The following is a 12500-nucleotide window of genomic DNA, read 5'->3' on the forward strand; positions in this document are numbered from 1 at the left end:
AAAAACTGATTTAATATTCTGGTACTTCAAGAGTATTTGAAGGAGGAATAATATAAAAACACTTCAATAAGACCCAGCGGGTTGTCAGGCCTCGCTCACTGCCTGTTAAGGGATGCGTATCGTCCTACTTCAATACTAGTTACAATGCTAACTATTTCTTATCACATATACACTGGATATATACTCTTATAATCTAAACAAGACCACTATACTCAATGCTCGATTATGTCTGTCACCCTTGCTGGAGGGACCAGAGATCTGTCACCACTCTCAGAGGACAGCAGGATGGGAAGGAGTTTTTTAACACTCTCCGGGGGAAGTTGACTAATGTTGCAGCATTTTGATAAACAATTTACTCCTCTTAACATCACCCGTCTGTGAGCGCGTGAGAGAGGCCTATGACACTTTCACTTTTATATATACATATATATATATATATATATATATATATATATATATATATATATATATATATATATATATATATATATATATATATATATATATATATATATATATATATATCTATATATATATATATATATATATATATATATATATATATATATATATATATATATATATATATATATATATATATATATATATATATATATATATATATATATATATATATATATATATATATATATATATATATATATATATATATATATATATATATATATATATATCTACATATATATATATATATATATATATATATATATATATATATATATATAGATATATATATATATATATATATATGTATATATATATATGTAACAAGTGAACTTTTTGAGATAAAAGTGGGCTTAAGACAAGGGTGCATCATGTCACCATGGTTATTCAATATTTATATGGATGGTGTCATTAGAGAAATGAAGGGCAAAGTTGGAGTAAGACTGTTCGATGAGGGAAGGAAGTGGGTATATGAATTCAATACTGTTTGCTGATGACACGGTGCTCATTGCTGAAAATGAAAGTGACCTACAAAAATGGTCAGTGTTTTTGATAGTGTCTGTAACAGGAAAAAGCTGAAAATAAATGTCAACAAAAGTAAAGTGATGGTTTGTGAGAAGTGAGGTTGTAGATTTTGTATGCCCATAGAGAGTGGGAATTGAATGTGAAAAAGAATGCAAAATAATTTTGAATGGCGAAGAAATGGAGGAGGTCAATGAGTTTGAGTAGCTTGGATCAGTTATGTGTAAGCATGGAGGGAGAGATAAGAGAAAGGGCATTGCAAGGAAGAAGGGTGGCAGGGTCTTTGGGACGAATGGCAGAAGTGTGAGCATGGAGGTAAAGAGGGATTTGAGAAATACAATAATAGTACCAACCCTCACATATGGGCCTGGAAAGAAGGTCTGGAGTGCAGGCAGTGGAAATGAGTTATTTGAGGAGTGCTTGTGGTGTGAGAAGAATGGATGGAATGAGTAATGAAAGTGTGTTTTGGAATGTGTCACAGGGGTGAAGGGAAGAAGTGTGGAGTGGTGGAAGAAGTGAAGCGACAGACTTTAAAGTGGTTTGGCCACATGGAGCAAATGGAGAAGAGTAAGATGACCAGAAGCGTGTGTGTGAGTGAGACAGAGGGAGGGAATGTTGGACCTCCAGTGAAATGGAGGGATAGGGTGCAAGAGTATGTTAGGGAGAGGGGGGAAAGATCTTTGAGCAGGCAAGGAGGGAGTGTCTGGATAGAGAAAGTTGGAAGCTCTTCTGCCGTGGCCATCCCCTGGTGGGAGCTCCTAGGAGCAGGCGGCCAGGAAATGATGATGATGATGATGATGAAGACACCATGACTCTTGCATTAATTAGTTGGACAGCACAAGACAGCTGATAGGTCCAGGCACCCAACAGGAACAAAAAACACCATGACTCTTGCATTAATAAGCTGGACAGCACAAGACAGCTGATAGGTCCAGGCATTCAACAGGAACAAAAAACACCATGACTCTTGCATTAATAAGCTGGACAGCACAAGACAGCTGATAGGTCCAGGCACCCAACAGGAACAAAAAACACCATGACTCTTGCATTAATAAGCTGGACAGCACAAGACAGCTGATAGGTCCAGGCATTCAACAGGAACAAAAAACACCGTGACTCTTGCATTAGTTTTTTTAATCACTCTCTCTAAAAAGATGATAGTGAAAACACCAGTTAACTCTCACATCATTAAGTTGGATAGCACAGGACATAGGGAAAGCATGAGAGAGTGAAGGTATACCGGATAACTCTTGCAACATTAAGTGGGACAGACTCACCGTGGAGGGTTGGGTCAGCTGGGCATCCTTCACAGGGGTGGTGAGGGCGCAGGCATCAGTAGCAGCTCACAGCAGGAGTTTCAGTACACTCTCTGACTGGCTGCCACGACCTTCACTGTAGCCAATCTGAGGGTATTAGTACATCAGTCGGGAACTTGAAATGGCTGAGAGTAAAGCTACAGCTTGCCAAGTCAATCATCCACTCCATCAGTAAGTTATTTACTTAATCTCACAGTTATTCATTCATCAGTCACTCAATCTTACACACACACACACACACACACACACATATGCAGAGGCAGTGTGGTCTCCCCATAAGAAGAAACACAAAGAAACTAGAAAGAATACAAAAAATGGCAACCAAAATGGTTCCAGGGATTGACATACAAGGAGAGACTAAAGGAACTGGACTTACCAACACTAGAACAAAGAAGAGAAAGGGGAGACCTAATACAAATCTACAAATTATTGAGCAAAATGGAAGTAGACAACGAAGAGTTACTACTAAAAGAAGAAATTACCACCAGGAACACAAGAGGACACAGTAAAAAGCTGAGGAAGGGAAGATGCTTGAAAGACATAAAGCTTCCCGCAAAGAAGTATAGAGGTTTGGAACAGACTAAGTGAGGATGTAGTATCGGCGAGGAGTGTGCAGAGCTTGAAGGAAAAGTTGGATAAATGTAGATACAGAGATGGGACCACACCAGCGTAAAGCCCAGGCCTGTAAAACTACAACTAGGTAAATACACACACACACACACACACCTGATGTGATAACCTGTTGATGCAGTGGGTTAAAGGAGAAACAAGGCTGAGAGGGGATGACCAACCATCAAGACTTGAGCTAATTTTCACAAAAAATGTTGAGTTAGATGAAGGAGTCAGTGACGAGTGCCCCTTAGGAGAGAGTGGCCATCAACTATGACAGATGAAAACTATGGAAGGATGTGAATACCAAGATGAGGCATATGAGGAAAAAAGGAAAACTGCACAAAGGCAGATTATGTTGGACTCAAGACAGAGAATTGCAACTAAAATGGTCCCAGAACTCTGGAATATGACGTATGAAGACAGATTGAGGGAGGTGGACTTGACGACACTGGAACAAAGAAGGGAGAGAGGAGATCTGATCACACTGTACAGGTTGGTAAATAAGTTTGATGAGGAAAAAGTTGGAAAGTTTGGTTTAGTGGGTGCAACATCTGTGGTCATATGCCGGAGAGAGACAGCAGGGAAAGGAATTCTAGGAGAAGGGAACAGATCCCAGGAGACAGGACACAACCCCCGATTAATACCTGGTACACTGCTGGGTGGACAGGGGCTACGTAGGGTATCGGAAAAGCCGCCCAAATTTTTCCACTCCGCCCAGGAATCGAACCCGGACTCTCTCGGCCATGAGCCGAGTGTGCTAACCACTGCATCGCGAAGCCCCCCGTTTGATGAGGTGGACAGAGGTGATCTCTTCTTAGTATCAGAAACGCAGGGGCTGAGAGGACACGGAAAGAAACTTAATAAAGGAACCTGATTGAGTGACTGGAAGAAGTAAAGTTTTTCACACAGAAGTATTAACACATGGAACAGCTTGCGGGAAGAAGTGCTGGAGTTGGAAAGGATACAGAGAACTGACACTAAAATGGTCCCAGAACAGACTGAGGGAGATGGACTTGACGGCATGGACACTAAACCCTTCATAGAGCACCCTGGTGTTGGTGGTGGTGGTGTGATCTGGCTTCAATGGTGGTGGTGAATGGTGTTGAGTGGTGGTGCATTTCAAGGTGGTGTTGTTCTTGCTGTTTTTTGTTGCAGCAGTTACGAGCGAAAGGTGGTGGTGGTGGTGGTGACTGGTGTTGATGTCCTCGCTGGTGGTGTTGAGCCTTGGGAATGGTGTGTGGTCAACTCCACCACCTGGTTGGCTTTCTGGAAGGTGCGCCGATGGTCCAATGCGTTGCGACCTGACATCTTCAGGCTGAAATAATAATAATAGTAATAATAATAATAATAATAATAACATATATGATAAAGGTAATTTCCTATACCAGTATAAGCTATGAAGAAATAAAAATTGTAGTAGAAATAATAATAATAATAATAATAATAATAATAATAATAATAATAATAATAATAATGTGTATTGTTGAGGAAGGGGTTGCCTATTGTTTTTGAGAGCCTGACTCTGTGCAAGACATGATGATATGGAGGCAATGTTACTTTCTGTGTACCACCACCAAATGAGCGACTTTTCAGCACACGACATCCCTGTTGTGGACCACATGAAGCTCCCTGAATGTTCTCTTTTCTACACTCCCACAGTGTGTAACTAAACACACGAGAAATTAATCCAGACAAGGAAAGGTTCTGCCGGCCCCGGGGATTAAATCGGCGCCCAGCGAGACGGGAAAGCCGCTCCTTGACCAGTCTGTCTAAGACCGGCCCCTCTGAGGAGGCTCGCACTACACACAGCTCTAACCTATCTTAGTGCTCTGCCACCTTCAACTCCCTCTATTTTCCCTAGGTCCCTGTACAGCCTTCAGGGAAAAAACGTATTGGTATATCTTAGGAATAGCGGCTCCTAGCGGGTGGTGCACGTTCAGGGCATGGTGTGGTGGTAATTACAACATTTCCAGCACGTACGACGGGGTTTTGACAGGTGTGTTTATGTCACAAGGGTGTATTTTACCGCGCAGGCTCTTCCCTTTCTTCACCCCGGAGCTCGCAGTCTCATCGCCCATCGACTTGGAAGAAATCGTGAGGCCGGCGCGGAAAAATACACCCTTGTGACATGAACACACCTGTCCTTACAGGGCAAAAGAGATATTGTATCATATGGAAGATAGTAGGAAAATTAGTACCCTGCCCACATGGAGAGGAGGCCATCAGGAGTCACCCCAGGTTTGGCAGAACATGTTGCAGAAAAACTCTTCGGTGACACAACGGCTAACCAGGCCGAACAACTTTGGTCCCAGGCTTTTCAGCTGCCCGCCAAGAGAACATGACAAAATGCACTATAGATACATTCAGAAGGAGGCTCGATACCTTCCTAAAAACACCCCCCTGCTCCAACCTAAACAAATGTAGGCTATGCCTTTTCACTGGTGTTCTAATGTGATTCTGTTAATTTCTCGACCTCATTTGAAATGCAAATTGGCCAATTTCCTACTCCCCCACCCAAAAACCCCGTGTTCCCACAGGTCTCCAAGATCGTTTAGGGCAGGGGATAGGCATAACTTGAAAAGAGGCATAACTCAAAAAGTAGACATTTGCGACAGAAATGAGGTACAAAATTGTGCAATTCACTACATCTATCACCAGAAAAACATGAACCACGTCAGAAAATCGTTGGTTGGGTGAAAAAGTAAATTGTCCGCTGATTTTGCTAGGCTTTCCTGCTGGTGTCCTAATTATTACAGAAAAAAGCTTGAATCTTGGAGAGCTCATTCTCTGCTTCCAAACAGCAGTGTTGCCACAACAGTGGTGGACAGCACAGCCACATATTTCTGCCTGGAGGTATTTCTCACCACACCGGCAAGTGCCGCTGCTTCCATGTCCCGTCCTGTGCTTCAGATTTCTGCTGCCCGCGCTGCCTGCCCAATAAGCCTGAACTATCCAAACCTAACATACCTAATGAGGGGCCTTCACCCCCCTTCTACTTGCAGCGTCAAGGCAGTGTGTTGTGTGGACACTGAACACTTCACCAAGGCTGTGGGTGCTGAAACAACACCCTGGCCTTAATGAGGGGCCTTCACCCCCCTTCTACTTGCAGCGTCAAGGCAGTGTGTTGTGTGGACACTGAACACTTCACCAAGGCTGTGGGTGCTGAAACAACACCCTGGCCTTAATGAGGGGCCTTCACCCCCCTTCTACTTGCAGCGTCAAGGCAGTGTGTTGTGTGGACACTGAACACTTCATACAGCACCAACGCTGTGGGGCGGCGGGAACAACACCCTGGCCTTCCCCTCAGGGACTGGCACTTCAGCAACCCAGCCGGTACAGACTGACCCTGACCTGACCTCACTGCCTTCCCCGGTGACCCTGACCCCACACTTTGACCTTCCACGTAAACTCAAAATAACCCAAACTCCCTGCCCCGTCCACTGACCCCCATAGGGCATGGAGAGTAGGGCTTACATGTCAACGCCCACGCGCCCCGCCACGGTACGGCTACAAGGCGGGGAGCACGAAGATAACAAGGGGCACACGTGGATAACAAGGGGAGGCTCGGAGCACCCTTCCCCCACGCGAGGTAAACAAACAACAGCTGATGGCTGGGATTATTGTACAACGGGGCCAGATTGTCGTACTCAGTTTCATATTCCCCAATTTCCATTCCAAAAACTGTTTCTTGGGCCACAATAACGAGATTTATTTGTAGTTGTGGCGGACTGAACGTTCCCCCCTGTTCCCCCCTCTACTGCGCATGCGCCGACCCGTGTTGGCCCGCCCCATTTAAAGGGGGGACCAGCTGGCCCGCATCTACTGCAGACTGATCGGTCCCCCGACGAGACATCGGTCCCCCCTCCTTATTCTGTCATTTGCATGCCTGTTATTTTCCACTGTGATGTTAGCGGCCCTGTGGAGCGCTGCTGCGGCGGCGGACCGGGGCCTGAATCCTCATCAACGGTATCAAAACGTACAACTAAAAGCCTTCAGTAAATTGGTTTCCCTTCTTTCTGTATCACTTGTTGGGGTTATTTCCTAGGCGAGACTGCTGCCACATTAATAATTATGGTCACCAATCCTTTAAAAAATACCTTTATATGCTCAAGATTAATATTATGAAGACTGTAACAACTCCCTTAGGTTAGTATGTTTTGGGAGGCGCCCACCAGGTTACGTTAGGATAGGCTTCCCGACCCCAAAATCCACATGATGAGGCGGGGACTCTAGGAAGCCAGCACTCTGCAGATGCGCAATCAACGTAATAAAATTCATAATATTAAAAGAGCTATAGTCCATGTAGTGATATTCTAAAAGCTTTACCCCTATATGATGAGCTAGTGCTGATTTAAATAGATAGAGACTGAAGGCTGACCAGGGATTCTGGGAGGCTATTTTGAACTGGTGGACTCTAGTGGGTAGATCAGGAGTTACAACAAATAGGTCTGAAGGAGCGATTGCAGATTTATTACGAAAGATCTGCCAGTACTTGATTATGATTGATTGATTGATAGTTTATTGTTGCAGGTGAACAACAAGGGAGAAGGGAGGAACTCACTATGCTTCCATTCACTTTACTCTTATGCTTTCATTCACTTAAATTTAAGCACATGTAGATAAATTTTATTATCAGGGATACATACAACAAGCATATTTTTCCAAATATAATATAGATACATGCAAGGATATAATGTTTTTTTTTATTCCTGGTGCTATTTATAATTACCCATGTATCCTTAGTTGTATAATCACACTCTGTACTGTCTGGGGGTTGGGACGGCATGCTCCTTCCTTTCATGGCATGGCTCAAACCGTTTCTGATCTTGTAGCAAGACAAAACACACACACACACTCAGGAGGGACTGTCGGCCTTTCACTGCCGCAGGATCACATACACATATAGGAGGGATTGCTAGCCTTCTGCTCCTGCTGGGAAGATGAGGTCACAACTTCATGGCTTACATCCTGTACCTATTGTATACAGGTAAAATACCATACTAAAAAAAGGGTGCGGCTGCTGAGGTGAGGCAGGCGAGCTCGGGACTCGAGGGCACCGTTGCCAGATTATCGTACTCCGAAGCCGCGTAATTACCGGTTTCTGGCTATAACTGTTGCCAACAAGCACCAATAATTAACCATTTAAACGATATCCATATATGAAGGCAGTTATTTGGGTGATGAAAGCAGTTTAATTATTGGGTCGGAAATCGGCAAACATAAAAGGCTCAGTACGACAATCTGGTAATGTTGCTCGGGGGGACCGATTTTTCCAGTGTTTTGGAGTGGGCCGAGTAGCGCATATAAACACAGGTCGGGGGGAACGTTCAGTCTGCCACAGTAGTTATTGTTAAAATGGTTTATTATGTCTGTTTCCTGGTGATATTTATACAGTGATAAATGCCATGCTCCGAGTACGACATTCTTCATCATCTCGCCCTCGTGCATTTTCGACGCTTAACCATTTCCAAAACACACCAGGAATCAACGGTATATTTAGATCATCAACATGAAAACACTAGGTTATTTTTTATGTTAGACTCAAAAATCAATATATCAAAGAGAAAAAACATTTAACTTTGCCCAAAAAATGATTATTCACTGCCTCAAATTTGATATTTCATATTCGTTTGTGAGCATGCTATGGTATTGAAGCCACTCGGTGTTGTGTTATTTGGTGTCCCATCGTCAAAAGCTGCCGTTTTTGTTTACAAACTCAGGTCTCTCGATCGTGAATTGCGCATATTCAGACCAGTAAGCGTAGCCCTGTACAGTCTCACAAAGCTTTTTAACACATTGAGTTGCTGGAAGGCTGAATCAGACATGTACTACCACCATCCTCGCTGTTTCTAGAACGACACTCTGTATGTACATATAATACAACTCGTACAGAGTGTCGTTCTAGAAACAGCGGGGATGGTGGTAGTGGTACTGATTCAGCCTTCCAGCATCTCTTGATTACGGTTAAAAAGCTTTATGAGAGTGTACTGGTCAACGCTTGCTGGTTTGAGCATGCACAGTTCACGAGAGACCAGTGTTTGTAAACAAAAGCGCCAGCTTTTGATGGTGGGGACGCCAAATAACACAACACAGGTTCAGGCGTTTTTAGTATTACCGCACATAAGTACGTGTCAACGTGTGGGTTTTCAAGTTTTGTAAGTTTTCTAAAATACAGATAATGAAAAATTTAATTCATCTATGTTTTTTTTTAGAAATATCAATATAGTATCGTTTTCGCCTATCGGACTTATCGCTAGCTAGTATCGGAATTGTGGATTTATATCGGGTATCGGTTATCGGTTATGGCCTATATTTGTGTCTCCAGTTAACGAATATCGGTTATCACCGATAAGGTTTTCCATTATCAGTTATCGGTTATCGGGAATAAGGTTTTCTGTTATCGCGCCCACCTATGGTGATAACTATATCTGAGTCTCGTTATCGGGCACCAGAGACAGTTTTCGACGCTTAACCATTGCCAAAACACACCAGGAATCAACGGTTAGGGTCATAACTATATCTGAGTCTCGTTATCGGGCACCAGAGACAGTTTTCGACGCTTAACCATTGCCAAAACACACCAGGAATCAACGGTTAGGGTCATAACTATATCTAAGTCTCGTTATCGGGCACCAGAGACAGTTTTCGACGCTTAACCATTGCCAAAACACACCAGGAATCAACGGTTAGGGTCATAACTATATCTGAGTCTCGTTATTGGGCGCCAGAGACAGTTATCGACGCTTAACCATTGCCAAAACACACCAGGAATCAACGGTTTGGGTGATAACTATATCTGAGTCTCGTTATTGGGCGCCAGAGACAGTTATCGACGCTTAACCATTGCCAAAACACACCAGGAATCAACGGTTAGGGTCATAACTATATCTGAGTCTCGGAGGCTGGGAGGAGGAGGGTAAGGAAAGGAGAGGATGGAGGAACGGTGCTTGTAAAGAGAAAAAAGAATGATTTAGAGATAAATTGAGAGATCGGAGAAGAGGAGAAAAATGAAAGAAAGAAAAGGGAAATTAACGAAGAACAGGAGTATAAAGGAATGCTGAGTGTGGAATGTGGAAAGACTGGTTAAAGTGAGGAAGAGGAGGAGGAGGAAGAACAGAAGAGGAAAAGGATGAGCAGGAGGAGGAAGGAGAGAAGAGTAAAAGGAAGAGGAGGAGGAGCAATAAAAAAGACTGGATAAAGTGAAGAGGAGGAGGAGGAGGAGGGGAAGATTATTTTATGTGAAACCCCCAAATATTTTTAGAGGAAAACGAAAAAAAAGTAAAATAGGGAGACGAGAATGGAGAGGAAGGTTGGTAGAAAGTGACGAGAAAAAGAGGAGAAGGAGGAGGAGGAGGAGGAGGAGGAGGAGGAGGAGATTATTTTATATGAAAACCCCAAATATTTATAAGAAAATGAAAAAAAAAAATGTTTGGGAGAGCATGGAGAGGATGAAAGGGAAAAATGTAAAGAAAAAATAGGAGGAGGAGGAGGAGGAGATGAGTGGCATGTCATACATATTTTAGGCTCAAGCGTAAAGCTATTTTTACACACACACACACACACACACACACACACACACACACACACACACGCACACACACACACAGAAAGAGTAAAAACTTAGATGTACAAGCGCGCATATCCCTCAAAGCAAAGAGCGAGAAAAGCTCCTGAGAGAAAAAAAGAAGAGATTACTGGAAGCCTTCAGAGAGCGGATCAGAAAGAAGGAAAAGAAAGAAGACACGAAGAAAGAAGAGGTTACACTGGGAAGCTTCAAACGGCGGGATGTGAAAAATAAAAAGAGAAAACTGAAGATATATACTGACAGACACATCAAACGGGGGGGAGAGAGAGAGAGAGAGAGAGAGAGAGAGAGAGAGAGAGAGAGAGAGAGAGAGAGAGAGAGAGAGAGAGAGATTATTCTGTTCTCCTTAATCATCGTATTTCTTTCTTTCCGACTTTTTCCTTCCCATAAATCTTTCGTTGTTTCTTCAGTCTGCTCTCTCTCTCTCTCTCTCTCTCTCTCTCTCTCTCTCTCTCTCTCTCTCTCTCTCTCTCATTTAACACTCTAGCTCCTTCACGCTTTTAAATGGAAACACGTATAAGTTTCTCCTCTGTAAAATATCACATCTGCTTTAGTTTCAAATCTAAGTCCCGTATTCTCAATCATTTCGGCGCCTACACACCCTCATTTGATAAGGTTTTGGTAGAGGCTGTTTTAGTATTGCCATGGGTAGTCTTATGAGCCTAGGGATAGTTTGACAAGGCTGCTGCACCATGAACGTGAAAAAAAAGAAAAAAAAAACAACCACCCATGAGATCCCGGCTAACCTCTCGTGTGGCTAAGTCTATAAACAGCAAGTCAAGTCACACGCAGGTTTGTGGGAGGAGACACGGCCGAGGCGTGGTTTATGCGTGACGTTGCTTGGAGCCAAACTAGAGAATGTAGAAACAGGGATTTAGAGAAAACGAAGAAAGGCGGACTAATTTAAATTATCTCTCTTCTTACTTTCTTTTATTGCTTGTTTTAATTTCATTTTGCATTCTCTATATTTCTTTTTCCTTTCCCTTTTTACTTGTTCAGACATTTCTTTCTTGAGTTTTCTTAAAAAGTTCCCTTTCCTCTTTTACTATCCTCCTTATCTCTACTGTCCACCATGAATTTCCTTTTGTTTTTCCATCTCTCACCACTTTCATCCCTACCACTTTTTTGTTGTAGTTAACACTACTTCTTTAATTGTTCCAAAAACTTTTTCAATATCTGTACTATCTTTCACACTTTCCCATTTTTCACTTAAGGCATCTGCCATTTCACGTTATACTCATCTTTTATTTATTTTTCCTGTAACTTTTCTATCTTCAGTATTTCCTTTTTTACTTCACCTTTCTTTCCAAACACCCACTTTTGCAAGATGGTCAGAGCCATCGGACATCCCGCTTACTACTTTCGCGTCACAAATATCCTTTCTCAGTCTTCCATCTACTGCCACATAATCAATCAGTCCTTTCTGCTCATAATCATTCCCCCTCCTCCATGTGTATATGTGGATATAGGCACAAATAATAAAGCCCCACACATCAGAAGTTGTATTGCTTTGCCTAGGTTATGCAGATGATGTAGTATTAGTGGAAAGATTTTGCCTCATCCTAAATGACTTTTTTTTCTCTCGAAATTCACCAATATTTTTACTTAAAAAATCTGTATAAAAATGCAAGACATTTTCCCATATGTTGCACATTGCAAAAGTTTTCCTGTCATTCCTCTATCCTGACATATCTTCCAAATTTTGATTGCTTGAACAGTTATGTCAATATTATCGCTCAAAGTGCAATAATTTGCGTTTCGAGAAAAACGGCTTTTATTGTTGAGAAGTGTTTTTCGTGCATATTGCGGCATGAAATCTAGACAATGAGATGCCACAATGCATTTAAGTTATCATTATTTATTAATATTTATTTAATTTAATTGGAATTGCATCTGGTCCCCTTCTGCAAGTCCCTAATACTAAAATATATTAGGAACTCGCAGAATATTTTCACACACAGGTGGGGTGTCAGGAGGCGCCACCTCCCTCTTTGTTGCCA

At 42.4% G+C, this 12500-nt stretch overlaps 1 long non-coding RNA gene across 2 annotated transcripts; it reads right to left on the reverse strand.

Moving 5' to 3' along the window:
* Window positions 1–793: 793 nt before the first annotated feature.
* On the reverse strand, window positions 794–6540 carry LOC126981149 (uncharacterized). 2 transcript variants are annotated; one of them, XR_007733793.1, is made up of 3 exons: window positions 6390–6540; window positions 3560–4230; window positions 794–2390 (listed from the first exon to the last, which is right to left on the reverse strand). It is a non-coding gene; the product is annotated as an uncharacterized LOC126981149 (long non-coding RNA). The 2 variants fall into 2 exon arrangements; XR_007733792.1 differs by having other exon boundaries at window positions 3030–4230.
* Between the last annotated feature and the right edge of the window lie 5960 nt (window positions 6541–12500).

The sequence above is a fragment of the Eriocheir sinensis genome, chromosome 46 (genome assembly GCF_024679095.1).
Source record: "Eriocheir sinensis breed Jianghai 21 chromosome 46, ASM2467909v1, whole genome shotgun sequence".
NCBI classification, from domain to species: Eukaryota; Metazoa; Arthropoda; class Malacostraca; order Decapoda; family Varunidae; genus Eriocheir; species Eriocheir sinensis.